Source organism: Mirounga angustirostris, unplaced genomic scaffold (assembly GCF_029215605.1).
Source record: "Mirounga angustirostris isolate CCGP_5_RB_7025 unplaced genomic scaffold, mMirAng1.0.hap1 SCAF_4, whole genome shotgun sequence".
NCBI classification, from domain to species: Eukaryota; Metazoa; Chordata; class Mammalia; order Carnivora; family Phocidae; genus Mirounga; species Mirounga angustirostris.
In genome coordinates, this window is record NW_026991712.1 from 83180083 (window position 1) to 83205014 (window position 24932).

General features: G+C 47.5%; 2 non-coding genes across 2 annotated transcripts; both read right to left on the reverse strand.

Annotated features, from left to right (window-relative positions):
- Positions 1–11441: 11441 nt before the first annotated feature.
- LOC135364259 (U1 spliceosomal RNA) lies at positions 11442–11602 on the reverse strand. The gene has a single exon (XR_010411180.1). It is a non-coding gene; the product is annotated as a U1 spliceosomal RNA (small nuclear RNA).
- Positions 11603–23949: 12347 nt separating this feature from the next.
- LOC135364250 (small nucleolar RNA U3) lies at positions 23950–24163 on the reverse strand. The gene has a single exon (XR_010411172.1). It is a non-coding gene; the product is annotated as a small nucleolar RNA U3 (small nucleolar RNA).
- Between the last annotated feature and the right edge of the window lie 769 nt (positions 24164–24932).

A 24932-nucleotide genomic window follows, 5' to 3' on the forward strand; every position in this document is an offset into this window, starting at 1 on the left:
TTCTCAACAAAAGAAAAATTTAAAGAGATAAACTGTACTACTAAATGCATTTGCACAGATGTACATACAATTGAAACTACTGCTCCATTCAGGACACAGGGCATTTCCTCTACCTCGAAGTTTCCCTTGGGTGGCCCCATTGAAGTCCCTCACTGCCTTCACCCGCAGCCCCAGGCAACCGCTGGCATCAAAGTGGGCTTGCATTTTTAACAACATTATGTAAATGGAACTTTTGTATGCCTACATTCCTTTCTGCAGCCTAAGGAGTCTAAAATGTATCCATATTACTACATGGATCACCAGTTCAAACTTTTTTATTGGTAAGTAGTATCCCTCTGTGTCGATATATTCTGTCTGTCCTTTCACCTATTAATGGACATCTATGTAGTTTCCTGGGTTTAGCCATTGTGAATAAAGCTATGATGAATATTCATGTGCGGTTTGTTGTGCGGCCATATTGTGTATATACTTATGAGAGGAACGGCTGTTGATGTGATTGGTAAATGTTGACCTGTGGTTCAGCTTTTCTCAGTGGTTGGACCATTTCTCATTCACACAAGTGTATGCAACTTCTAGTTACTTTACATCCTCACCACATGTGTTTTCCGTCTTCGTAATTTTAGCCACGGGGATGGAGGTATAATGGTAACTCACTATAGTATTAATTTATCATCCCAATGCCTGAGTGTGCTGTCGAAAACTGACCTCTGTGCTTCAGAGCCAAAATAGAAGATGAAGACAGAGTTTGGAATATTGAGGAACAATGGCTTTATTGCTTTTCGGGGCACAGGAGGCTAGAACAGGCCAAGGCCCTCGAAAACTGTAAGTCCCCTCCCCCCGGAGGCAGGGGCAGGGGGGTGGTTTATTTTGACAGAAACTGTGTGGTGCTGCCAGCCTCCTTCATCATGTCTTTAGGGTGGTACCAGGCTCCTGAAAGAAAAGGCTTAGAAGGTCGGAGTGGAGGTTTGCAGAAGAGAAGGAAAAGGTTACTTAGTTTAAAATTGAGCCTTGTGGAGACATTAGTGAAGCCATTTTGATTTTTGTTCAACTTTATGCTAGTAAGTGGTTTCAAGTGGAGCATCTTTTCAAGTGCTTTTTGGCCATTTGTGTGTCTTCTTTTGTGAAGCCTTTCTTCTTCTTCAAAAGCCAGTCTTTTGACCAGTTCTCCTACTGCATTGTCCATCAGACACAATCTGTGTCAGAACATTACACTGAAAACTACAGAGCATTACTTCAAGAATTTAAAGAACTAAATACATGGGGACATAAAATTTGTGGTGGACTGGAAGACTCATTATGGTTTAGATGTCCATTCTTCACAAATTGATCAACACATCTAATACAGTGCCAATCAACATTCCAGCAGATATTTTAGTAAGTATTTAAGCTGATCCAAATGTTTATATGGAAATGCAAATCATCTTGAATTATCAAAGCAATGTTAAGAAGAAGGAGAAAGCGACAGACTTACATTGTCTATTCCAGAATTACTGTATAAATATTTTTGCAATTTAAAAGTGATCGGTCCTATTATTATTCAGTGTAAGAGTTTCTGCACCTTCTCACTGCAGCTTGGATGTTGCTTGACCCCTTTTTCACTCTAGGTACTTGATTTAAAATTTAGCCAATATTTCCACAGTTTTTCAGTGGGGAGAGCATACTGAAGCTAGAAAGCATTTAACTTCACAGAGAGAAAGACAGATCGCTGATCATGAGGGCAAGGAGGACCCTAGAAGACTTAGCGAACTTGCCTCTATTTCCTCAGTTGGCCAAGACAGAGGGGGGAGCTACTGATAGCAGCAGTTTCCTCCGCAGAGCTTCATGGTGTTGACTGCTTTGGGCTAACACGGAACCTAGGTGTTGGCTATGTCCTAGAGGCTGAAATCGGGTCGAGGTCCAGGGCCCCTGAGCCAGGACAGGGCATCCAGTTGTTGGAAAACACAGAGGGAGACCAGGACAACCACTGAGACCATCCCCAGGCAGCACTGGCCACTTCCTCCAAGGAATCGACCACCAGTACACTTCTCATGACTTCTACTTACTCGACTGAGAGCCCCACGAGAATTGGGATAATGTTTTACTCATCTCTGTACTCATGACTCCTAGGACTAAACCAAGCACTGAGGAAGCTCTCAGAGACATCCCTTCACTGATCCGATAAAGGTGGTGGCAAATCTTGAATCTCAACTACATTCCTGTCCCAAATAGCCTGCAGAAATGCTCTCTGCTTTCTTCCAGGAGGCAACAAATACCCTTCCTTAAAGGGGAGCCTGCCCTACACTCTCAATGCCCCATGACCCTCCCCTGTGGTGAGCTCTGATGAAGAGGGGACGGTCATCTTGGATTCCTCTCAATGGTTCTGTCATTAAGAAGAGATGTCCTCAGGGGCGCCTGGGTGGCTCAGTCGGTTAAGCGACTGCCTTCGGCTCAGGTCATGATCCTGGAGTCCCGGGATCGTGTCCCACATCGGGCTCCCTGCTCGGTGAGGAGCCTCCTTCTCCCTCTGACCCTCCCCCCTCTCATGTGCTCTCTCTCTCTCTCATTCTCTCTCAAATAAATAAATAAAATCTTTACAAAAAAAAAAAAAAAGATATCCTCGGCCTAGCCCCATCCCCACTCCATCCTCTGCACTGCCACCATACCTACCAGGTTAGGAGAGCTACAACAATTTTTAAAAAGATTTCATATATTTATTGGAGAGAGAGAGAGTGAGGTAGAAAGCAAGAGTGAGAGAGACAGAGAGATAGAGAAGAGCTGGGGAAGGGACAGGGAGAAGCAGACTCCACTGCTGAGCAGGAAGCCCCCCCGCCCTGCCCATGGGGCTTGATCCCTGGAGCCTGGGATCATGACCTGAGCTGAAGGCAGACTCTCGATGAACTGAGCCACCCAGGTGTGCTGAGCTACAAGGTTTTGTTTGCATTCTTCCTCTCACTGCTTTGACCTCCTCAGTGAAATCTTACTGATGTCAGAATTCCAACTTCTTAACACAGACTAAGGAAAATGAAACACTCAACACACAGTCAAGACATAATTTGTGTAAAGTCTTTTACAACCATAAATTCAGAAGAATATAATTGGTATCACTCAGAGGCAAGGGTCTCCTACCCTGGCCCTTCCTGACCTTAGGGCAGAACTAGTTGCAGGAAGAATGGACATCTGCAACCCTTATCCAAACATCCCTGATCCCTCTGAGCCCACACTTACTTGGAGGACATCCACGGTGAGGGCAGCTCCAAGGTTAAAGCTAGGGGTCTGGGGCAGAGCCTCATGGTCACATCCTCCTCCTCCTTTTTTTTTTTTTTTTAATTTTATTTATTTGTTTGACAGAGAGAGACATAGCGAGAGAGGGAACACAAGCAGGGGGAGTGGGAGAGGGAGAAGCAGGCTTCCCGCAGAGCAGAGAGCCCAATGCGGGGCTGGATCCCAGGACTCTAAGATCATGACCTGATCCGAAGGCAGATGCTTAAGGACTAAGCCACCCAGGCAGGTGCCCCTCCTCCTCCTCCTCTTGGAATTGGTGTTTCCCAAGAGTACAAACCAACACTGATCCATCCGGCGGGGCTCCTCGGCAGGTGCACAGGTTCACCATGGACGAAGTTACTCCCCTAGTTCTCCGTGCTCAGCTCCGGCTGCTCCTTGCACAGTTGGATGCTGCTGTATGCATTCCTCAGTTTCCCCTGATTTTTCCCGAACTCAACTTCTCCTTATTCTTACTTCCTTTGGCAACCTCCTGCAACACCATTGCCTTGTCCTTCCTTGGGTTATTCTCATCCTCCAAACCTGCTGATTTTCTGTCTTCCATCTGCTCCCTCCGTCCTCTGTTTTCAGTGTGGACTCAGCTCAGGCTCCTGCAGGAGACACACAGTGAAGGGACCAAGTAAGGTTTCAGCTGCAGTCCCCAGGGCTGCTTAACAGGCACCTCAGTCCTTCGTGTACTCATAGAAACTGAGCAGGAGGGACTTTTGAGAAATTGAATAACAACCTTATCTTACCAATGAGGAAACTGAGTCCCAGAAAGATTAAGAGATTTCCCCAAATTCCTTCATCAGTTGATGGCAGCAGAGCCCCCCCACAGGCCTTGGCTGCAAGCTTCCCTGTCAAGGCACCTAAAATACCCTCCGGGAACCCACATCTAAATTTCAGGGGACACTGAAATTAGAAGTTCAACTTAAAAATAAATAAATACTTTTCAGGAGACTTTGGATCTAATGTAGATATTTCCATTGTTAAAAATACCAGAAAGTCCTTCCTGGGGACAAATCTTTTCTCCCAGGTATATAATTCTGTTCCTTCTTTCACTTTCAAATCATTGGCTAAGAGATTAGGATCACAGAAAAGGTATGCAGGGAAGGACAAGTTCCTCTGTTACCCATCCTGGTCTTCCAGCTTAAGTAAGAATTAAGTTTACCTGAGTGGGAGTTCTTCAATTTACATTGAATACGCATGGAGAACGGATATTGAAATTGAGACCTTTAAAGAAATATAAAGTATTAAGGCAGACAGTTTTTATGCATTTTAGACAAGGAGACAATATATTTCTCCTCCAAAGGGATTTTGGGGAACTTTAATTTGGAGAGCGTCTACGCCAAATCTAGAACCTCTGCTTTAAAGTCCCTGGTGAGAAGGATGTCTTTTTACTTCTTAGTATAGGGGGTGCCTTTTTCATATGGGAGATTGGTTTCCTGCTTTCAGGGAGACAGAGGAGAGTTTGAGTGTCCTTGCACCAGTTTCTTTTCGAGTAGCTTCAATTCAAAATACTCAGTATTGTCGACCTCAGAGAGTCGTGGACCTGGGGCAGTGAAGGAACTGAGAAAAAGAGACGACAGTATAGCGAGGCACAGGGGACCCCGAGCAAACAGCCCGAGGTGCCGAGGTTTATTTTCCATAATCTAATATACCTTCTACAATGATATAGCTCTATAATGATTTACAGCAGGGGCTTAATAAGGCACATTCTTCCACAGGGTTAGTTAAGTGAAGCAATGGGAGCGGAGAAGGAGTAAAGAAATCTGTAACTGGCTGTGATCAGTTGTAAACACCATTGTACTCAGACCTTAACACAGGATAAGAGAACTAAGAAGGGAATGCACAGTGTGTTGTTTACATCTGGCTTCCTATCTACGAAACATCTTCTGCTGTGTACTTTAGAACAGAGCACATACATCCCAAGGGCATTTCACTCTGATCCTTTCGGGTTATTTTTAACCCTGCAATCTCGAGTTTTCTCAGAGATCTCGGAGTCTGAGTGAACATGCACCAGTGGTCGTTGTGGCGTTCTGTTTCCCACAAATATGCCATTGTGGTACATTTTGGGCAATCTGACCTTGGCGCCTATGGGTACCATGGTTTCTCTCAGCCTTGCTCATTACTCAGTGCCTATTTCAGAGAGAAAGCTAAACATATTATTCTTCGAAATACCAAGGCGCACCTGGGTGGCTCAGTTGTTTAAGTGTCAGTCTGTGGCTCAGGTCAGGATCCCAGAGTTCTGGGATAAGCCTCAATGTCCAGCTCCCTGCTCAGTGGTGAGTCTGCTTCTCTCTGTCCCTCTCCCACTCCCCCCACCACCACTCCTGCTCTCTCAAGCACTCTCTCTCAAATAAGTAAATTAAAACATTTTAAAAAGCAATGCAATGGTCCTCTCTGGAATCAACCCACTTAAAGCGTGCTTTCTTTTTGCTGACTCCCAGTCCCCCCATTTTTCTTTATTACCTGTCTGACCTACATCCTTCCACCAGTGATGGAGCCGGCTCAGATGCACTGCTTAACCTGGAGGTGGGGCCAAAGAGAAGTGCACACGTGGCTAGAATGGGCTGCCTTGAGAGTGAGCCATAACGTAGCTGCCGGCAGTTAGAAACGAGCCTGAAGGACCATTAGGAATAAACACTGTGATATTTAGTGGTATGGATTTTAGGTGTGGTATTGATATCAACTTCCTCGTACAAATGTGTTTAGACTCAAGCATGAGAACATGGGATCAGACAAAATGAAAGAAAACTGTGTCAAGTGTGAAGATACTAAGTTACCAAAGTTACTCTGAGTAGTATAAATAGTTTGTCCCTTAGCCCCTCATTTCCACCTGCAGAACCTAGAAAACGATCAACAGAGTCTCCACTTGCCATCAAAGTCAATCTGAGGACACAATAATTTAAACTGTTAACCCAAATTTTCCATTTTTTTCTTAACCTGTGTTGAATACCAGGCATTTTGATTGCCCATTCCCATTTTCAATGAGACTGCAGTGAGGACAGACAGTGAAGTGGTGCATCCAGGTAATATTCTGTTTCTTGGTTTGCTTCTGTGCTCAGCGTGTCAACTTTTGTCTGCCAGTGGACCTCTGACCACACACGGGAAACCCAACAAATATTAAAAGTGTAGGTTCTCTGGGTTGATCTACATTTAGGATTCTGTAGGGCTCTGTAGGGCTATTGATCTGCAAGGACCAAGGTAGATGCCACCTCCTTTCCTTAGGGGGAGTAATTCTGATTCCTGAAGCATGCACCTGTTCATTTTTTATTTATTATTATTATTTTAATCTCAGCTAGGCTCCATGACCAACGTGGAGCTCTAACGCATGACCCTGAGATGAAGAGTTGCACGCTCTACTGACTGAGGCAGCATGAGTTCCCCCAGCATCTTTGAAGCAGGCATATACCACGATTTTCATGTTGGCAAAAATAGTTCAAACTCTGGGACATGGCTTCAATCTGCTCCACCCCTTCCGGGCATGTTTCCTGAGTTCCTGCTGTGTGCGAGTCCTCTTTCCCACCCACCCATAGGAGACCCTCTAGGAACCCAATCCAGATCCCCTGGGATCTCTGTGGTCCTTTCTGTGTTATCCTCTCCTGCTCTCAGTGTGTTTGTGCTTCTGAAGACACCTGTGAGTAGGACTGTTTTGGGGGCTCCTGGAGCTTCTTTGTACCCAGTCCCAGAGAATGGGGAGTACATGCAGTATATGACCCCCAGCCCGAGGTATCTCCCCTCCCCAAAGGCACCCAGCCCTTCACTAACAGGTGCAGGAGGGTGAAATCCCCTTTCCTGGCCCGGGGGAGACTAATTGTAAAACACAAGTGACCCCCAGGTTCTCCTGACCTGTCAGGACAAAGCTTCCCCACAGTTGTTGCTGGAAATCACACCTTACACAGCAATGAACTCAAAATGGTCACAGACCTAAGTATAAGAGCCAAAACAACAGTTCAAGAGGAATACGGGGGAGAAAATGGTCAGGAATTTGCATTAAGCAAAGAGTTCTAAATCACTACAGCAAGAACACGATACGTAAGAGAAAATTGAAGATGAAGAACTTTTTTGCATCAAACTTTACCACTGAGAAAAGGAGGAGAGTAGCCACTGATTAAGAGAAAATATTTGTGGATTAAATACCCAATGAGGACTCACATTCACAAGAGACAAGAGTACTTTGAACTCACTCAATGAGCAGAAGCAACACATTTGTTAAAGCCAGTTTAAGACTGGAAAACACATGTTACCCAAGAAGACACATAAGTGGTTCATAAGCACATAAAAAGGTAATCAATGTTATTAGTCCTCAGGGAAATGCAAGGAAAACCAGGTACCATTTTACACCAACTAGTGTGCCTATGTTCCAAAGACAATACCAAGTGGTGCTGAGGATGTGGAGAAACTGGACCGTCCTATATTGCTGGTGGGAACGTAAAATAAAAGAACCCCTTTGGGAGCCACTTTGAGAGTTCTTAAAAGTTTAACACAAGCTTCCCATAGGACCCAGCTATTCCACAACTAGAAATCTACATGAGAGAAGCAAAAACATATGTCACTCAAGTCTCGTTCAGAAATGTTCGGGGCAGCGTTATTCACAACAGGAAAAACCTGACAACAACACAAAGGGTCATCGGCTGGTGAGTGGACAAACAAAACTGTGGCCTATCTGTACCATGGCATCTATTCAGCATCAAAAGGCAGAGAAATCTGATCCGAGCTACAGCATGGAGGAACCTGAAAAGGATGCTAAGTGGAAGAAGCCAGTCACCAAGGACTACGTATTGTCTCATTCCGTTTATGCAAAGTGTCCAGAAAGGAGCAATGGACCAAGACAGAAAGCAGATCAGTGTTGCTTGGGGCTGAAGGAGGGAGCGGAGATTGTCTGTAGAGGGGTTGGACGGGGTGTGGGAAGGTGAAGGAAGCCTCTGAAACAAACTAGGGCACTAGCTGAACACCTCTGTCATTGTAGGGTACTTTTACAACAGGTGAACTTTATTGTATGTAAATTTCACCTAAAAAAAGAAAGAAGGTGACAGTCCCACATCAGTGGGTCCTGGGGTCCCCAGGCAAACACTGCCTGGGGAGGGGCCACATCCTGGAGTCCCAGCAGGTGGTGACTCAGAGCTTGGTTTCCTGACCTCCCAGCTGGAGTCAGGGATTCAGTGCCTGTGCCTTTAGCCTCCGCCCCCACAGTTCCCCTGGAAACCACCAGGTGGCAGACGACTTAAGGGAGGGGCCCTCCAGGTGGCCCAAGGAGACCAGGGGGCAGCAGGCAAAGACAGGGCCACCAGGTGGCTGGAGATTGGAGGAGGAAGTGAGGGCTGCCGGACCCATGGAAGCCACTGGCAAGATCTGGATGGATCTTAAGTAGGTGTGGTCCCCTGGGTGGGCTCTAGCCACCAACCTTGAGGGTAACAGCTCCCTCCTGCACTGGCACTGACGCTCCCCTCCCCCGCTCAGCAGAGGGAAGAGCCTGTGTTGTTATTCACCTTCTTCTGAGTCTAAATGGAACACTTTGGGCTGGGTTTAGGGGAATCTGCCCTTTCCTGGCTGTCTATATAGGACCAGGTCCTGGGTGCTGAGCCATCCCTGCAGGGGCCTAGAAGGGGCGCTCTGGTCCTTCACATTGGAGCTGGGCTTGCAAAGAAGGGTTCCTGCTAATCCATATTTCCCTGGCCTAGGCTGGGCATCCTGGTCCAAGATCAGGGGCTGCAGTGACCTAAAATAAGGAACCTCCTGTGTGTCACTGCTCCTCTCTGCCAAGTCCGAAGAAGGCCCATGGTAGTGGTGGGGGGAGGGGAGGGCACAGACTCCTACACTCGGTCAAGACACCGTCCACCGTGAAGATTTAAAAAAAATGTTAGAGGACAGATCTCCTATTATATAGTCGGTGGTGAGGTAACAGCTCTGCGTGGTGACACAGGGTAGGTACACTTGTAGGCAGCCTGACATAATTTATAGAGTCGTCCAATCACTGTGTGTCATGTGAAACTGATGTCACATGGGGAATCCACTATGAATCAATTAAAAAAAAACCTGAAGATGAGGGGGAAACATTTGAAAAGGAAGCAATGAAACTATAGTTGACTGGGGAACAACATGGGTTTGAATTGTACTGAACAATGTGGGTCCGCTCACGGGTTGATTTTGTTTTTTTACAAATATAGTCTAGTACAAATATAGAAAATACACTTTCTCTTCCTAATGATTTTCTCAATGATATTTTCACTCTAACTCACTGTATTGAAAGAATAAAGTATATAATACAAGTAACATACAAAATATGTGTTAATCAACCGTTTTTGTTATCTGTAAGACTTCAGTAGGGTATTAGTAGTTACGTTTTTTGGGGAGTCAGAAGTTATACACAGATTTTCAATTGTGGGACTCTGTACCCCTAAGCCCCAGGTTGTTCAAGGGACAATTTGTATCTGTATTTGCAGATGACATGCTCCTGTATACAGAAAAATACCAAGTACACACACACACAACCCGACCACTAGAGTCCATAACCTAATTCAGCAGAGTTGCAGGGTACAACACAGACAGATCAGGTGTTTCTATACCCCAGGATTGGACACTGGGAAAAGTCGATTAAGAAAACAATTCCATGTACAAAAGCACCCATCAGAATAGTATCTAGCAATAACTGAGTCAAGGAGGCACAAAACCTGTACACTGAAAACTACACAACATTGCTGCAAGAGATTAAAGAAGACCCAAACAAGTGGAAAGATATCGTGTGTTCACGGATTGGAAGAGTTAAGGTAGTTAAGAAGGCAACCCTCGAATTAAGAGGGTTCCTGTTGCTTAGTCTATCTGTTGGGCACAGTCTCTATTCCCAGCACTGTGTGAGCACCAGGCCCTGTGCAAAGGATTGCCCCCTGACTTGCTGTCCATGCCAACCCAGGGCCCCTCCACAGCTCTGGCTAGTGATTTCCCGCAGCTCTGTCCTCCCTGGGACTCAGTCCTGGGGTCTCTCAGATCAGTGTCCTCAATTCCAGGAGGTCCACGGGGCTCCTCTTCAGGTTCCCCTCCCCCCAGTGCCTTGCTTGGAAACTCTCTGGAGCCAGGACCTCTGAGCAGGTTTAGGGCTCCGCTCACCTGTGTCCGGGATGGCTGTCCCCTTTGCCTGATGCCCAGGATCTTGGAAATCTCCATTTCGTGCATCTTGTGTGGCGCTGTTGCTGTTTTGTTTAATTGTTTCAGGCAGAAGAGTAAACCAGCTCCTGAGTCCCAAGTGGTGTGGCTCCCCTAAGTGAAAATCAAAGTTGGAAAACCATCAGTTGTAGATTCTGAATAGAGGCCTTTAGGGAGTAGAGAAAAAACACCAGCTCAGCTGAAAGCATGAAGCCAGAAACCCCTTCAAGCTCGGATTTACAAAGCAAAGCAGCTACAGCAGTAGGGACAGTTTTTGCTTGAGCCCGAGAGCTGCAGAAGGCCCACGGCCCCTTGTCCAAGAGCTAACCTCCTGTTTGGGAAAGGTCTGTGGTGCCAAACCCAAGGGTCCTTTGGGAGTAGACAGACCTGCCTCTCTAAAAGCCTGTCAGGGGGCACCTGGCTGGCTCAGTCCAGAGAACACAGGAGTCTCCATCTGGTTTCGTGAGCCCGATCCCTACTTTGGGTGTAGAGATTACTTCAACAAATAAACTTATAATAAATAAATAGTATATCAAGCTGGACCGTCTCTAGTCTCGGAAGGGTCCTCTGGAGCAAGGCTGAACTAGGTAGGCTACCAAGTAGCCTAATCAAGGATAGGGAGGCTGGGGATTGGGTGAGGCTTTGCAGGGTGCCTGGTGGGATACGTGGGGAGGGGAGGGAGGAAGGAGAAGGGACGCCTCCCTGTGTTCCGTGGGGAGTGAAAAGAAAGCCCCTTCGCTGTATCAGGGACTGCAAACCACGTACTGAAATATAAGCAGAGACACTGCTCTGCGAGAAATAGAAAAAAATCCCGACAGCCAAAGTGGGATGTATGACCTGTGGACAGAAACTGTCCTGCGGGCTTTTGATTGAGACACAGCCAAACCCAGATTCTCAAGAAAGCAGCCCTGAAAAGCTGCGGTGTTTTCTTCAGCGTCCAGGTATCGCCTCAGTGAGCTTCCTCTTCAGCCACTGTCATCAGCCAAAGTCAGGGAAAAGACAAAAACAAACAAACAAACAAAAGGAGTAAGAAAACAAAAGCTATTTTAAGCAACCAACAGCAGGTGAAAGCGCGGACGCAGTCCCCACTACCACAGATTACGCAGTCGAGGTGTCCACACTCGGGGAAATAGCAGGGGTCAGCACGTCCGCGGGGCATGGACGGGCCTCGCGTGGGAAAACCACCTGCTTGATCCTGGCGTCTCCCCTGCCAGGTTAGTGGGACTCGCTCCGCCTCCGCCCCACACCAGTCTCACCCGCCTTCCACCGGACACACACGCTCACTCGCCCAGCCGCACCCCAACACCCTCGGCACCCACTCCTGTCCCAAGCATCCTCAGCCTCCACCCGACGCTTCCGAATGCGATGGAAGAAACCGCGCTGCTACTTCCTCAGTCCCGCGAATTCTAAGGCGCAGAACCGCACCGCGACGTTGCCTGGTTTACATCAGACCCGCCCCGTCTGTGACGTCAAGGGCTTCGCCTCAGTCCCCACCCCCACCCCCACCCCGTCTCCCTGCCCCCCAGCTCCCCTCCCACCTTGGATTTCAGTGCTGGTGCTCTTCCTTCTCTTCCTCTCCCTCCTCCTCCTCTTTCCTCCCTCCCCGCCTTTCCCTCCCCCTGTCCTGGCTTCCTTCCTCACCTTCCCAGTCTCCTCCATCTCCTTCCCTCTAGCCTGATTTGGTTACCACTCCTCCTCCCTGTCCCTGCAGCTCTGGCCCCCAAACCCTCCACACACACACACACACACACACACACACACACACACACACACACACACGGCCGAGCACAGGGAAGGCTGCGCCAGCCAGAGAAGAACAGGAGGGAAGACTTTCCACCAGCCGACGCAGCACAGATACATCTCCCCGCGCCCTCTCTCTCCCTCTGCTGGGAACCTGCTTTGGAGACACGGAGTGCGGTGGCTGCGCCTGTGGAGCTCAAACCAGTCCCCACCGCACCCCCAGTCCTGGACACCTCGGGGGGAAGGGGGGAAACCAAAAGTCCGCAACCTCTGGGCCCTCGGGCTGACACCTGCCCGCAACACCCCACACGCTGAAAACATCCCGGGGCCTGCTGCTTCACCACGCGGGCTCCTAGGACAGGCATGGCGCGCCCCCTCGTGGCCGCGCGGGGAGGCGCCCAAGGGTCCCGCTGTTGAGGGCAGGGCCAAAGGAGACCACCCCTTCTGCTCACTTAGACCAGGCTCAGAGTTCTCCGCAGGGGGTTAGTGGGGTCCCAGGCTCCCCACTCTGCCCCCGCCTTCCCTCCCTCCACCGCTGGGCGCTTCCCCCTGGGTGGGATTTCTGCAGTCAAAGTCGGCCTTGGGAGGGAAAACAGCCAGGTCTGGAAAACTAAACAGAATACTTTGAAGAGATTTGGGCAATTGTATGGACATAGGTGGAGCGCCCTAGGATTCTGATTTGCCTTTGTCTTGGTTGCGCCTTGAGGTAGTGGTTTACTTTTACCGGACTGTTGACATTAGAGAAGATTGGAGCGCGGAGAGGGGGCGTACAACTTTAGTTGTCACCTGAGATCATAGTGTGCTGGTGGGCAGAATAATGCCCCCTCCCTAGGAGCTGCCCATGCTAATGCCAGGAACCTGTGCCCATGTTCCATCCCGCAGCAAAAGGGACCCTGCCGAGGTGCTTATGTTATGGACCTTGAGATGGGGAGATGATCCTGGATTCTCCAGGCGGCCCCTTGCAATGACAAGGGGTCTTAAAACCCAAAGAGGCAGAGAAGGAGGTCAGAAGGAGGCTGTGTGAGGGGGACTCTGCCTGCGGGGGCTAGGGCTGGGGCTGAGCATGGAGGAGGGGCCTCTAGGAGCTGGAACAGGCAGAGAAACTCACTGTCTGCTTAACCGAAAAAATAGAAACTGCCAGTTATTTTACCAGCAAAAACGGGATTCGTGGGGAATAAAAGGGAAAGGCGATTTCGGACAAACGGCTGTGGCAAAACCATAGGCCAGACCCGAGAATAAAGGGGAGGTAAGCTCTTCTTTTTGGAGAGAAAGGGTCAGTTGGGAAGGCTGTTATAAAAGTCCATCGGGGTGAACTGTGGGTTGGAAGTGTGCTGGTGACTCCCTGGGGGACAAGGCTAGCGTTTCTTACTCTGGCCGGGTTACTAGAGGCCTATCCATATGCGATGTCAAGTCCCTGTAAGGTCAGATCAGTCTCTTCCCCTGGGGGCTGCGATGCCCTAGGAGGTAAGGAGGGCGGAGGAGCTCCCTTGCTGAAGCCTCAGGACTGCATTTTAGTGAGGTTTCCCTTGACTTACTTCCACCCTCTCCTAGAGCCTCCAGAAGGGAAGGTGGCCCTGTGGACATTGGATTTTAGTCCAGTGAGAGCCGTGTTGGGACTCTGCACCCTCAGAACTGTAAGATAAAAAAGGTGTGTGAGTGGAGCCCTTTCTGGGGTGTCTTCGGGAGCAGCCCCGCAGTGCCTGGAGGGGGGCTAGGCATGCCTGCCCCTCCTTTAGCGCCTGGGTTGCAGTCCAGGGATGTGACACACCTGATGGCTTCCCTCTCTCCCGAGGGAACAGAAGTCAGCCCCGGGCTCAGGGTCACCCATGAGACCCCCCAGAAAGGCTCTGAGGAAGCCCGGACTTGCCAGGAGGCCGCTGGTAGTCGTGCTCACCTTCCTGCGGAGGACACTCGAGGCAACAGAAAGGAGCAGCGCGGCCTCACGTGCCTTAACGAGCCACGCCCAGCGGCCCAGGCCTTTTGCCCACAGACTGCAGGACACCATGCACTCAGTCCCGCGCAAGGGGCGCTGGGTCTCCTGCGCCCTCCCCCAGCGTCAAGCGAAAACTGTCTCCGAAAAGCCGACGAGACGGCGGCAGGGGAGCAGCAGAAGAAGCGCACGTCCCCGGGTTCACCCTCAGCCCCGGGTGGACCTCCACAGGCTGCGGGACGGGCCCTAAGAGCAGCGGCTGCCGCTGTACAGCGCCCCCCAGCGGCGGAGGCTGACCCGGGTTTGACGGGGGAGGCGGCGCTCAGTGGTGACGCGCGTGCGCAGACCAGGAAGGAGGCTCCCCGGCGGAGAAGCCCCAGGCGGTTAAGATGCCCCTGGGGGACCCGGACCCCATCCTCCTGCCAGAGATGGTGGGCAGCACGGAGGCTGTCTGCAATGGCTAGACCTTCAGCCAGGTGGAACTCAAGCCGCTACCTGCGCGAGGTCTCCATCACCTCCAAGCCTGGGAAGCAGGGCAGCCCTGCCTGGAAGTCCTGGAGCCCCCTGGTCCTCCTGCTTCATCCTTCTCAAGTAGCCTGTTGGGCCCCTAAGGGCAGAGGCTTCTCTTAAAACAAAACAAAACAAAACAAACAGTGCCCTTAGAGCTGGCGCAGTGCTTTGTAAATAGAAACTTGAAGGGGTTTCTTACTTCAGCGTTTCACCTGGGCTCTGGCTACTACATCCTGTAAAAGTCTGTATTCAGAATCTACGTGACATTTCCCAATTTGATTTTAAAATACGGGAGCCACACCAATACGGACTCAGGGGAACTGGATTTACCCTCCTGCCCAAAAGAACAAAGCAACTACAAAGACAGGAAAGATGCATGAAATGCGCATTTCCAAGATACTGGGTTTCAGGCAAAGGGGACAGCCTCCCAGACAGGGAAACACACAGCTGAGCGGAGCCCTACAGCTGCTCCAAGGTACAGGCCAGAGAGTTTCCAAGCAATGCAGTGGGGGGCGGGGGGAGGGACAGCAGAGATTGAAGAGGAGCCCTGGGGACCTCCTGGAGTTGAGGACACTGCTCTGCGAGTCCCCACGACAGCGTCCCCTGGAGGACAGGTCTGAGGAAAGTCACCTAGCCAGAGCTGCGGAGGAGCCCTGGGGCTGCATGCAGTCAGGTCCTGCTCAGGGCCTCCATGAGAGGCAAGGCCAGCAAGTCAGGGGGCAATCATTTGAAAGCAGTAGAGGGAACGGGGCCTGGAGCTCTCGCAGGCGAAATGACCCCTAATCAGGAGACAGATCAGTCATCTGAAAATAACCCAGAGCTGACACATGTGAGAACCGCCAGAGAAGGATATGAAAGCTTTTATTACAACTGTTTTCCATCAGTTGGAACTGTTAAACAGATAAATAGAAAATATAAACAAGACCCTATCTATCTTTAAGAGATGAAAACTACGATGTCTGAAAGGAAATGTACTACAAGGGTTTGACAGAATTTAGAAAATGCAGAAGTAAAAATTTTGATAGAATTGTATTGAATCTGTAGATCTATTTCCATAGTATTGCCATATGAACTACATTAAATCTTCCAATGCATGCATACAGTTGTTTTTTTCTCCCATTTGGTCTTTCATCTCTCGCAGAAGCAATGTTTTATGCTTTTCAGTGAACAAGTCTTGCTTCTCCTTGAATGAATTTATGCCTAACACTTTTACTGTTTTAAGTGCCATTGTAAATGGAATTGCTTTCTAAATTTCCTTCTCAGATTGTACATTGCTAGTGCATAGAAACACAACTGATTTTTGTACATGTGGTACCCTGCCACTTACGGAATGAGTCTACGGACTCTAATATTTTTGTGTGTGGATGATTTGAGATTTTTCTATCTTTAGGAGCATGTCCTCTGTAAATAGAGATACAGGTTGACCCTTGACCAATGCGGGGTGAGGATGGTGACTCTCAAGATCAAAAACCTGTGTATAACTTTTGACTCCCCGAAAACTGTACTAATAGCCACTTGTTGACTGGAAGCCTTACTGATAACATAAAGTCGATTAACCCATATTTTGCAAGTTATATGTATTCTACACTGTACACTTCTAGTAGAGTAAGCTAGAGAAGAGAAAATGTTATTAAGAAAATCATAAGGAAGAGAACATATATTTAGAGTAATACACTGTGTTTATAAAAAAATGCATGTGTAAGTGTACACGTGCTGTTCCAACCTGTGTTGTACAAGGTCAACTGTAGTTTTATTTCTTCCTCCCCACACTCTTTTTTCTCACTCTCAGTTTTGAAAAGTATTTTGGCTGAGGATAGAATTCTATACCTAGAGAGGGATTCCTGAGTCTCCTCTTGATTAGAATGAACTTTTTAAGTTCATCCCAGACATTAAATCTAAATTAGACCTGCTTTGGGGCTTGGAAATGGGGGGGGGGGGGAAATCACCCTCCTTTCTTCTCACTGCATTTTAGACTTCCTCCTAAAAATGAATGTCAGGGGGCGCCTGGGTGCTTAGTCCTTAAGCGTCTGCTTTGCACTCAGGTCGTGATACTGGGGTCCTGGGATGGAGCCCTGCATCAGGCTCCCTGCTCCGCAGAAAGCCTGCTTCTCCCTCTCCCACATCCCCTGCTTGTGTTCCCTCTCTCACTGTGTCTCTCTCTGTCAAATAAATAAAGAAACTCTTAAAAAATAAAAAAAGTTCTTGCAAATAGTGCTGAGGACTCAGACTGGCCATTTCTTTGCTTGTGTCTCCCAATGTTATCCTCAGAAATGTGAGGAAGACTTCATACTAGGTAAAACTTAGGACCTTGGTGGGCTAAATATTCAGCAGCCTTTATACCAAACATGTTGCTAACATACCTTTCATGACATGTGGAGAGGATTGAACAAGAAAATATGAAGTGCAAGAGAGCCATCTTACCTTGAAAAAATATAGGCATTTTTGAATACCCACAGTAGCATATGCAGAAAACTAGCCTGGCTGCCCTGGAGCCTTGTAGGCTTTACACTGCATGTGCAGGGTCTCTAGGATGCGCGCGTGCGCGCGCGCACACACACACACACACACACACTCTCCTCCAGTCCATCTACGTAGGACTTGTGATCAAATCAGGAGCCAGTCGGAGACTAGTAGGGCCCAGAGACTGTGAACAACAGATGGCTAAACAGGAGCCCTTGTCCCTCCTTTCTGCAGAAGACACGCCCATTACGCAGCGCCCTCCCTTGTCACCTGCCCTCTGATCCACGACCCACCCCACGTCTTTCCCCGCCCACCCCACCCTCCTGGCCAATGGCCAGCCTGTGACCGGACAGGAAGTGACGTCCACCCCCCTGGTTTTAGGCCTCCTGTGGATTCTCAGGGCTCATTGCGAGAGCAGTGCAGTAAAATAGTTCTTGAAAATGGAAACTATCATAGTAGGAATAAGAACAACAATAAATAGATTCGCAGACTCATGGGAAGGATCTGTACTGGAAATCAGAGCAAAACCTGTAAGAGAACAAAAGGAGAAGCTAGACACAAAGGGTGTGTCTCGTAAGTCCAGAGGTGCAGAACAGGATTTCCAGGGGAGCAAGAGGTGTTAGGCGAGTGTCCCGCTCAGCAGGGGGCAGGCGTGGGGACCAGCGCCCCACAGGGTCGTGGGAAGAGTGAGGGAGGGCAGGGCCAGGCACCGATGTGGAAGGAGCCCCGACAGAGCTGGCCAAGTCCTGGATGCGTTTGGCGGAGACCGCCGGGCACCCAAACTGAGAGCTCGGCCTTTGCCACAGATTCCAGAGAAATACATTCATTCCCAACAGCTTACATTTTAGTGGGGGGGGGGGGGGGATAATGAGATGTTACAGGACAAGAAATGTAGCATTTCCTTCTGAATGTGGCATGCGAGAGTCCTGTCATTTTGTCGGCAACACAGGATTCCGATTCTATGACACCACATCGCTGTAGATACCGTGACATGATTTTTTGGGCTCAATGTGTTCCGAGTCGATGCAGTTAGACAAGGCGGAAGTGTCTAGAGTGGCAGCTTGGGGCCAGAGAGACCACGGAGAGGACCCGCGCTTGCCTCTGGCTGGGTAATCAGAGAGCTCGCTCCCCTGTGAACTGAAGGTTGGAGCTTCCAGCCCAGCTGGGAATACTGGGTTATAACTGGTCCGAGGCTTTACTGAGCTAGACTGTGCTACACATTCTTTCTTAGCTAGCTTCTTCCCTAACTTATCCTCAATATCTATTTTATTTTTGTTTTTTAAGCTTTAAAAGATTTTACTGATTGATTGATTGATTGATTGATTTATGAGAAAGAGAGCACGCCCCTGCAAGCGTGCAAATGGTGGGGAGGGACAGAGGGGGAGGAAAAGGGAGAGAATCTCAAGAGGACTCTGCACTGAACCTGGGGTTCAATCTCAGGACCCTGAGATCATGACCTGAGCCAAAAGCAAGAGTTGGAGGCTTCAGCAACTGAGCCACCCAGGTGCCCCAAATGTTTTAAATGTTTCAGGGATTTTATTTTTAAGTAATCTCTACATGCAATGCGAGGCTCGAACTCACAATCCTGAGATCAAGAGCAATCTCTAGTTTATTTTTGTTTATTTTTTTAAAGATTTAATTATTTGAGAGAGAGTGAGTGAGAGATAAGGAGAGCAGGGGGGGAGCAGAGGGAGAAGCAGACTCCGCACTGAGCAGGGAGCCCGATGTGGGGCTCGATCCTGGGACCCTGGGATCATGACCTGAACCAAAGCAGACGCTCAACCGACTGACCTCCCAGGTATCCCAGCAATCTCTAGTTAAATCAGAGTTGGGAAGGTCCTGCCTGGACACCTAAAGTTCATGTTAGTTACCTAAGGGGGTTGGTAGAAAGGGTCTTTTTTTTCTTTCTTTTTTTTTTTTTTTTTTTTTTAGGATAAATACAAGTTCTGCAGTTCCCAAACCTAGGTATCTCATAGACAATATAACTTTTCTTCCTGAGGCTGGGTTTTTACAGCTGTTCGTTCTGGAAAGTTGGTGTCAAATCCTTTAAGCCAGATTGTTGGGAACACATTTCTCATTAAACAGATTGGCTTTTTTATTCCTCACAGCCAGAAAGAACACACCCCAAGGTCCCAGTGAGAGGATCTCTTATAGGCTATGGGCTTTAGTTGGGTGAAGTGGGGGAGGATGGAAAGAGGCAGAGTTTGTTCTTATTGAACACTATCAACACTGGCAAATCTATGATTGTGGCAAAGAAGTCATAGTCGTTTCCTTAGGGAGGGAGGTTGAAGTTCGGATGTAGGTTGCACTGTGACCTTGTTTTTGTCTGGCCTGAACAGTATTGTGAGTAGCCTTGTTTTGTCTCATTTCATCAAGGTCTCAAAGCAATCTTGTCTGAGGTTGATATTCTGCACATAAGATTATTTATTTCAAACATGGGAACAAAACAGCCAGGCTGAGAGTGTCAGAGCAGTTCAGGGCATCAGAGGCTGGGATTGTTCTTTGTCCCTGGAAATCCCTAAAACAGAGAACAAGAAAAGAGAGCGCTCTGGTCTCCCAAGCTGTAGCTGCAAACCTGAGTGGGAAACTGTGACTTGGACTAAGTATCTTGAATTTCCTGTGGCTCCATTTCTCATTTCAAAATGGGTCAAAAGGAATTGTTCCTGCATGCGTTGTCCCAGGTGTTAAATTGGTAGAGTAGGCAGCTAGATATGAGCTGGAGACAAGGATGGTGGTTCACAGTGCTTTCGTGGTTTCCCACCTTCTGGGACTGTCAGATCCGGACCAGCAGGTGCAGAGCATGTGCTCTCCTTTCCAGCCCGTGTCCTACAATAAGCTATGGCTTCCTTATTATAGATTTACATTGTGGTTTCCATCCCCCAGTGGGGGAAGATGGCCTTGACAGTTCCAGGAAGAACTTTGTGAGGGCCAAAAACTCCCCCTACTGACCAGTAGGATGAGTCCCTTCGATGATTGGAAACAACCTCAGTTGGAGACCACCCTAGCTATGACCCATAATCTATGAAACGTAAGCAGAATACATAGCCCTAAGCCCGGTACAGTTGCCACCCCGGGGTCTGTCTGCTCTCTCATCTTGAGAGTGTACTATAGTTCAACCAGGAATGTAAACCAACTGAGTATCCAAATAGGACTGTAGAACTGTGACAAAAGAATTTTCCCAGGAAAAGTCCTTGTGGACACTGTTGTTATAACAGTGGGAATACTGATTGGCCAATGTCCCCTGAGATTCAGATGTGGGTTCCCGGAGGTTTTATTAGGAGCCTCGACAGGGAAGCTTGCAGCCAAGGCCTGTGTGGGGGCTCCGCTGCCATCAATTGATGAAGGAGTTTGGGAAAATCTCTTAATCTGTCTGGGTTCAACTTCCTCATGTGTAAAATAAGGTTGTTATTCAAATTCTCCACAGTCCCTTCCTGCTTAGTTTCTGTGAGTGCACGAGGGACTGAGGTGCCTGTTAAGCAGCCCTGGAGACTGTAGCTGAGACCCTTCACTGTGTGTCTCCTGCAGGAACCTGAGCTCAGCCCACAATGAAAACAGTAAACGGAGAAAGCAGATGGGAGACTCAAAACCAGCAGGTTTGAAGGATGAGAATAACCCAAAGAAGGGCAAGGCAATGGTGGTTGCCAAAGGAGGTAAGAATAAAGACAAGTTGAGTCCAGAAAAATCCAGGGAAACTGAGGAATGCATACAGCAGCATCCAACTCTGCAAGGAGCAGCCGGAGCTGAGCAAGGAGGACTAGGAGAGTAACTTCTTCCACGGTGAACCTGTGCACCTGCCGAGGAGCCCCACAGGATGGATCGGGGTTGGTTTGTAGTGCAGGGAAGCTCCAGTTCCGAGAAGAAGAGGATGTGACCATGAGACTCTGCCTCAGACTCCTAGCTTTGACCTTGGAGCTGCCCTCACCGTGGATGTCCTCCAAGTAAGTGTGCGCTTAGAGGGTTCAGTGATATTTGGATAAGTGTTGGAGATGTCCATTCTTACTGCAACTAGTTCTGCCCTAAGGTCAGGAAGGGCCAGGGTAGGAGACCCTTGCCTCTGAGGCAGTGATACCAATAATATTCTTCTGAATTTATGGTTTCAAAAGTCCTTACACATAATATGTCTTGACTGTGTGTTGAGTGTTTCATTTTCCTTAGTCTGTGTTAAGAAGTTGAAATTCTGACATCAATAAGATTTCAATGAGGAGGTCAAAGCAGTGAGAGGAAGAATGCAAACAAACTCTTGTAGCTCAGCACACCTGGGTGGCTCAGTTCATTGAGAGTCTGCCTTCAGTTCAGGTCATGATCCCAGGCTCCAGGGATCAAGCCCCATGGGCAGGGCGGGGGGGCTTCCTGCTCAGCAGTGGAGTCTGCTTCTCCCTGTCCCTTCCCCAGCTCTTCTCTATCTTTCTGTCTCTCTCACTCTTGCTTTCTGCCTCACTCTCTCTCTCTCCAATAAATATATGAAATCTTTTGAAAAATTGTTCTACCTCTCCTAACCTGGGGTATGGTGGCAGTGAGAAGGATGGAGTGGGGATGGGGCTAGGCCGAGGACATCTCTTCTTAATGACAGAACCATTGAGAGGAATCCAAGAGGACCGTCCTCTCTTCATCAGAGCTCACCACGGGGGAGGGTCATGGGGCATTGAGAGTGTAGGGCAGGCTCCCCTTTAAGGAAGGGTATTTGTTGCCTCCTGGAAGAAAGCAGAGAACATTTCTGCAGGCTATTTGGGACAGGAATGTAGTTGAGATTCGAGATTTGCCAGTACCTTTATCGGATCAGTGAAGGGATGTCTCTGAGAGCTTCCTCAGTGCTTGGTTTGGTCCTAGGAGTCATGAGTACAGAGATGAGTAAAACATTATCCCAATTCTCGTGGGGCTCTCAGTCGAGTAAGTAGAAGTCATGAGAAGTGTAGTGGTGGTCGATTCCTTGGAGGAAGTGGCCAGTGCTGCCTGGGGATGGTCTCAGTGGTTGTCCTGGTCTCCCTCTGTGTTTTCCAACAACTGGATGCCCTGTCCTGGCTCAGGGACCCTGGACCTCGACCTGATTTCAGCCTCTAGGACATAGCCAACACCTAGGTTCCATGTTAGCCCAAAGCAGTCAACACCGTGAAGCTCTGCGGAGGAAACTGCTGCTATCAGTAGCTCCCCCCTCTGTCTTGGCCAACTGAGGAAATAGAGGCAAGTTCATTAAGTCTTCTAGGGTCCTCCTTGCCCTCATGATCAGTGATCTGTCTTTCTCTCTGTGAAGTTAAATGCTTTCCAGCTTCAGTATGCTCTCCCCATTGAAAAACTGTGGAAATATTGGCTAAATTTTAGATCAAGTAACTAGAGTGAAAAAGGGGTAAAGCAACATCCAAGCTGCAGTGAGAAGGTGCAGAAACTCTTACACTGAATAATAATAGGACCAATCACTTTTAAATTGCAAAAATATTTATGCAGCAATTCTGGAATAGACAATGTAAGTCTGTCGCTTTCTCCTTCTTCTTAACATTGCTTTGATAATTCAAGATGATTTGCATTTCCATATAAACATTTGGATCAGCTTAAATACTTACTAAAATATCTGCTGGAATGTTGATTGGCACTGTATTAGATGTGTTGATCAATTTGTGAAGAATGGACATCTAAACCACAATGAGTCTTCCAGTCCACCGCAAATTTTATCTCCCCATGTATTTAGTTCTTTAAATTCTTAAAGTAATGCTCTGTAGTTTTCAGTGTAATGTTCTGACACAGATTGTGTCTGATTGACAATGCAGTAGGAGAACTGGTCAAAAGACTTGCTTTTGAAGAAGAAGAAATGCTTCACAAAAGAAGATACACAAATGGCCAAAAAGCACTTGAAGAGATGCTCCACTTGAAACCACTTACCAGCATACAGTTGAACAAAAATCAAAATGGCTTCACCAATGTCTCCGCAAGGCTCAATTTTAAACGAAGTAACCTTTTCCTTCTCTTCTGTAAACCTCCACTCCGACTTTCTAAGCCTTTTGTTTCAGGAGCCTGGTACCACCCTAAAGACATGATAAAGGAGGCTGGCAGCACCACACAATTTCTGTCAAAATAAACCACCCCCCTGCCCCTGCCTCCGGGGGGAGGGGACTTACAGTTTTTGAGGGCCTTGGCCTATTCTAGCCTCCTGTGCCCCGAAAAGCAATAAAGCTATTGTTCCTCAATATTCCAAACTCTGTCTTCGTCTTCTATTTTGGCTCTGAAGCACAGAGGTCAGTTTTCCACAGCACACTCAGGCATTGGGATGATAAATTAATACTATAGTGAGTTACCATTACACCTCCATCCCTGTGGCTAAAATCACGAAGACGGAAAACACATGTGGTGAGGATGTAAAGTAACTAGAGGTTGCATACACTTGTGGGAATGAAAAATGGTCCAACCACTGAGAAAAGCTGAACCACAGGTCAACATTTACCAATCACATCAACAGCCGTTCCTCTCATAAGTATATACACAATATGGCTGCACAACAAACTGCACATGAATATTCATCATAGCTTTATTCACAATGGCTAAACCCAGGAAACTACATAGATGTCCATTAATAGGTGAAAGGACAGACAGAATATATCCACACAGAGGGATACTACTTAGCAATAAAAAAGTTTGAACTGGTGATCCATGTAGTAATATGGATACATTTTAGACTCCTTAGGCTGCAGAAAGGAATGTAGGCATACAAGGGTTCCATTTACATAATGTTGTTAAAAATGCAAGCCCACGTTGAGGCCAGTGGTTGCCTGGGGCTGGGGGTGAAGGCAGTGAGGGACTTCAATGGGGCCACCCAAGGGAAGCTTCGAGGTAGAGGAAATGCCCTGTGTCCTGAATGGAGCAGTAGTTTCAATTGTATGTACATCTGTGAAAATGCATTTAGTAGTACAGTTTATCTTTTTAAATTTTTCTTTTGTTGAGAAAGCACTCACACTGCGTCCTCTCTCTCTTACCCCTCCAAAGGAGGAGGAGAACGATCATCAGTGGCGATTGGCAGTTGTGGAAACAACACCTAAAGCCAGCTTCATGCTCAGGAGAGAACTCTGCACCTCCTCCTCATGGTTTCGGGTACTCTACACGTTCAGAGAAACTTCTGTAGTAACAAACTATAGAAATGATCCCTCAAAGTATAGTCTTAAATGTACACTTTAAAGTGATGCAGTCTACTGTACCTAAATTATACCTCAGTAACATTCGTGTAATAATCTACTGTATTTCTCCATACTAGCAGTGAGCATTTAGAAAGTGAAATTTAAAAAAAAAAAAAGGAAATGAAATTCAATAGACAGAAAAGAGATGCAAGTCCACCACAATTAAATGCATAACAACACATATAACAAAGATCCCTGAAAACTATTGCTGAGATAAATTAAAGGAGATCTAAATAATTGAAAAAATATATATTACAGTCAGAGATTAGAAGACTCAATATTGTTGGAATATCAAATTAGCATTATTCTGATTCATACCGGAGAAGGCATTTTGGGGGCAAATTTACAAGCTAATTCTCAAATGTCTATGGAAATCAGGGTACCTAGAATAGCCAAGTTGACCTCGAAGAATTAAAATGGAGAAGTTTACTAAATTTCAAAGCTCACGATAAAGCTACAGTAATTAAAGCATTCGTTATGGTATAAGTAAACACAATGTAAATATATCAATGTGAGAAGGTAGAGAGTAAAAAATTTCCTGATACACATATACATTTATAAATTTTAGTTTTATTGTTTTCAATTATTTTCTTTTTAAGTAATCTACACCCAACATGGGGCTTGAACTCACAACTCTGAGATCAAGAGTCGCATGCCCCACCTATTGAGTCCTCCAGGTGCCCCTCAATTATTTGATTTCTAAAATAAAGCCACCAGTATGCTTCACCAGATTACGAAGGACTTTCCCTAAAAGT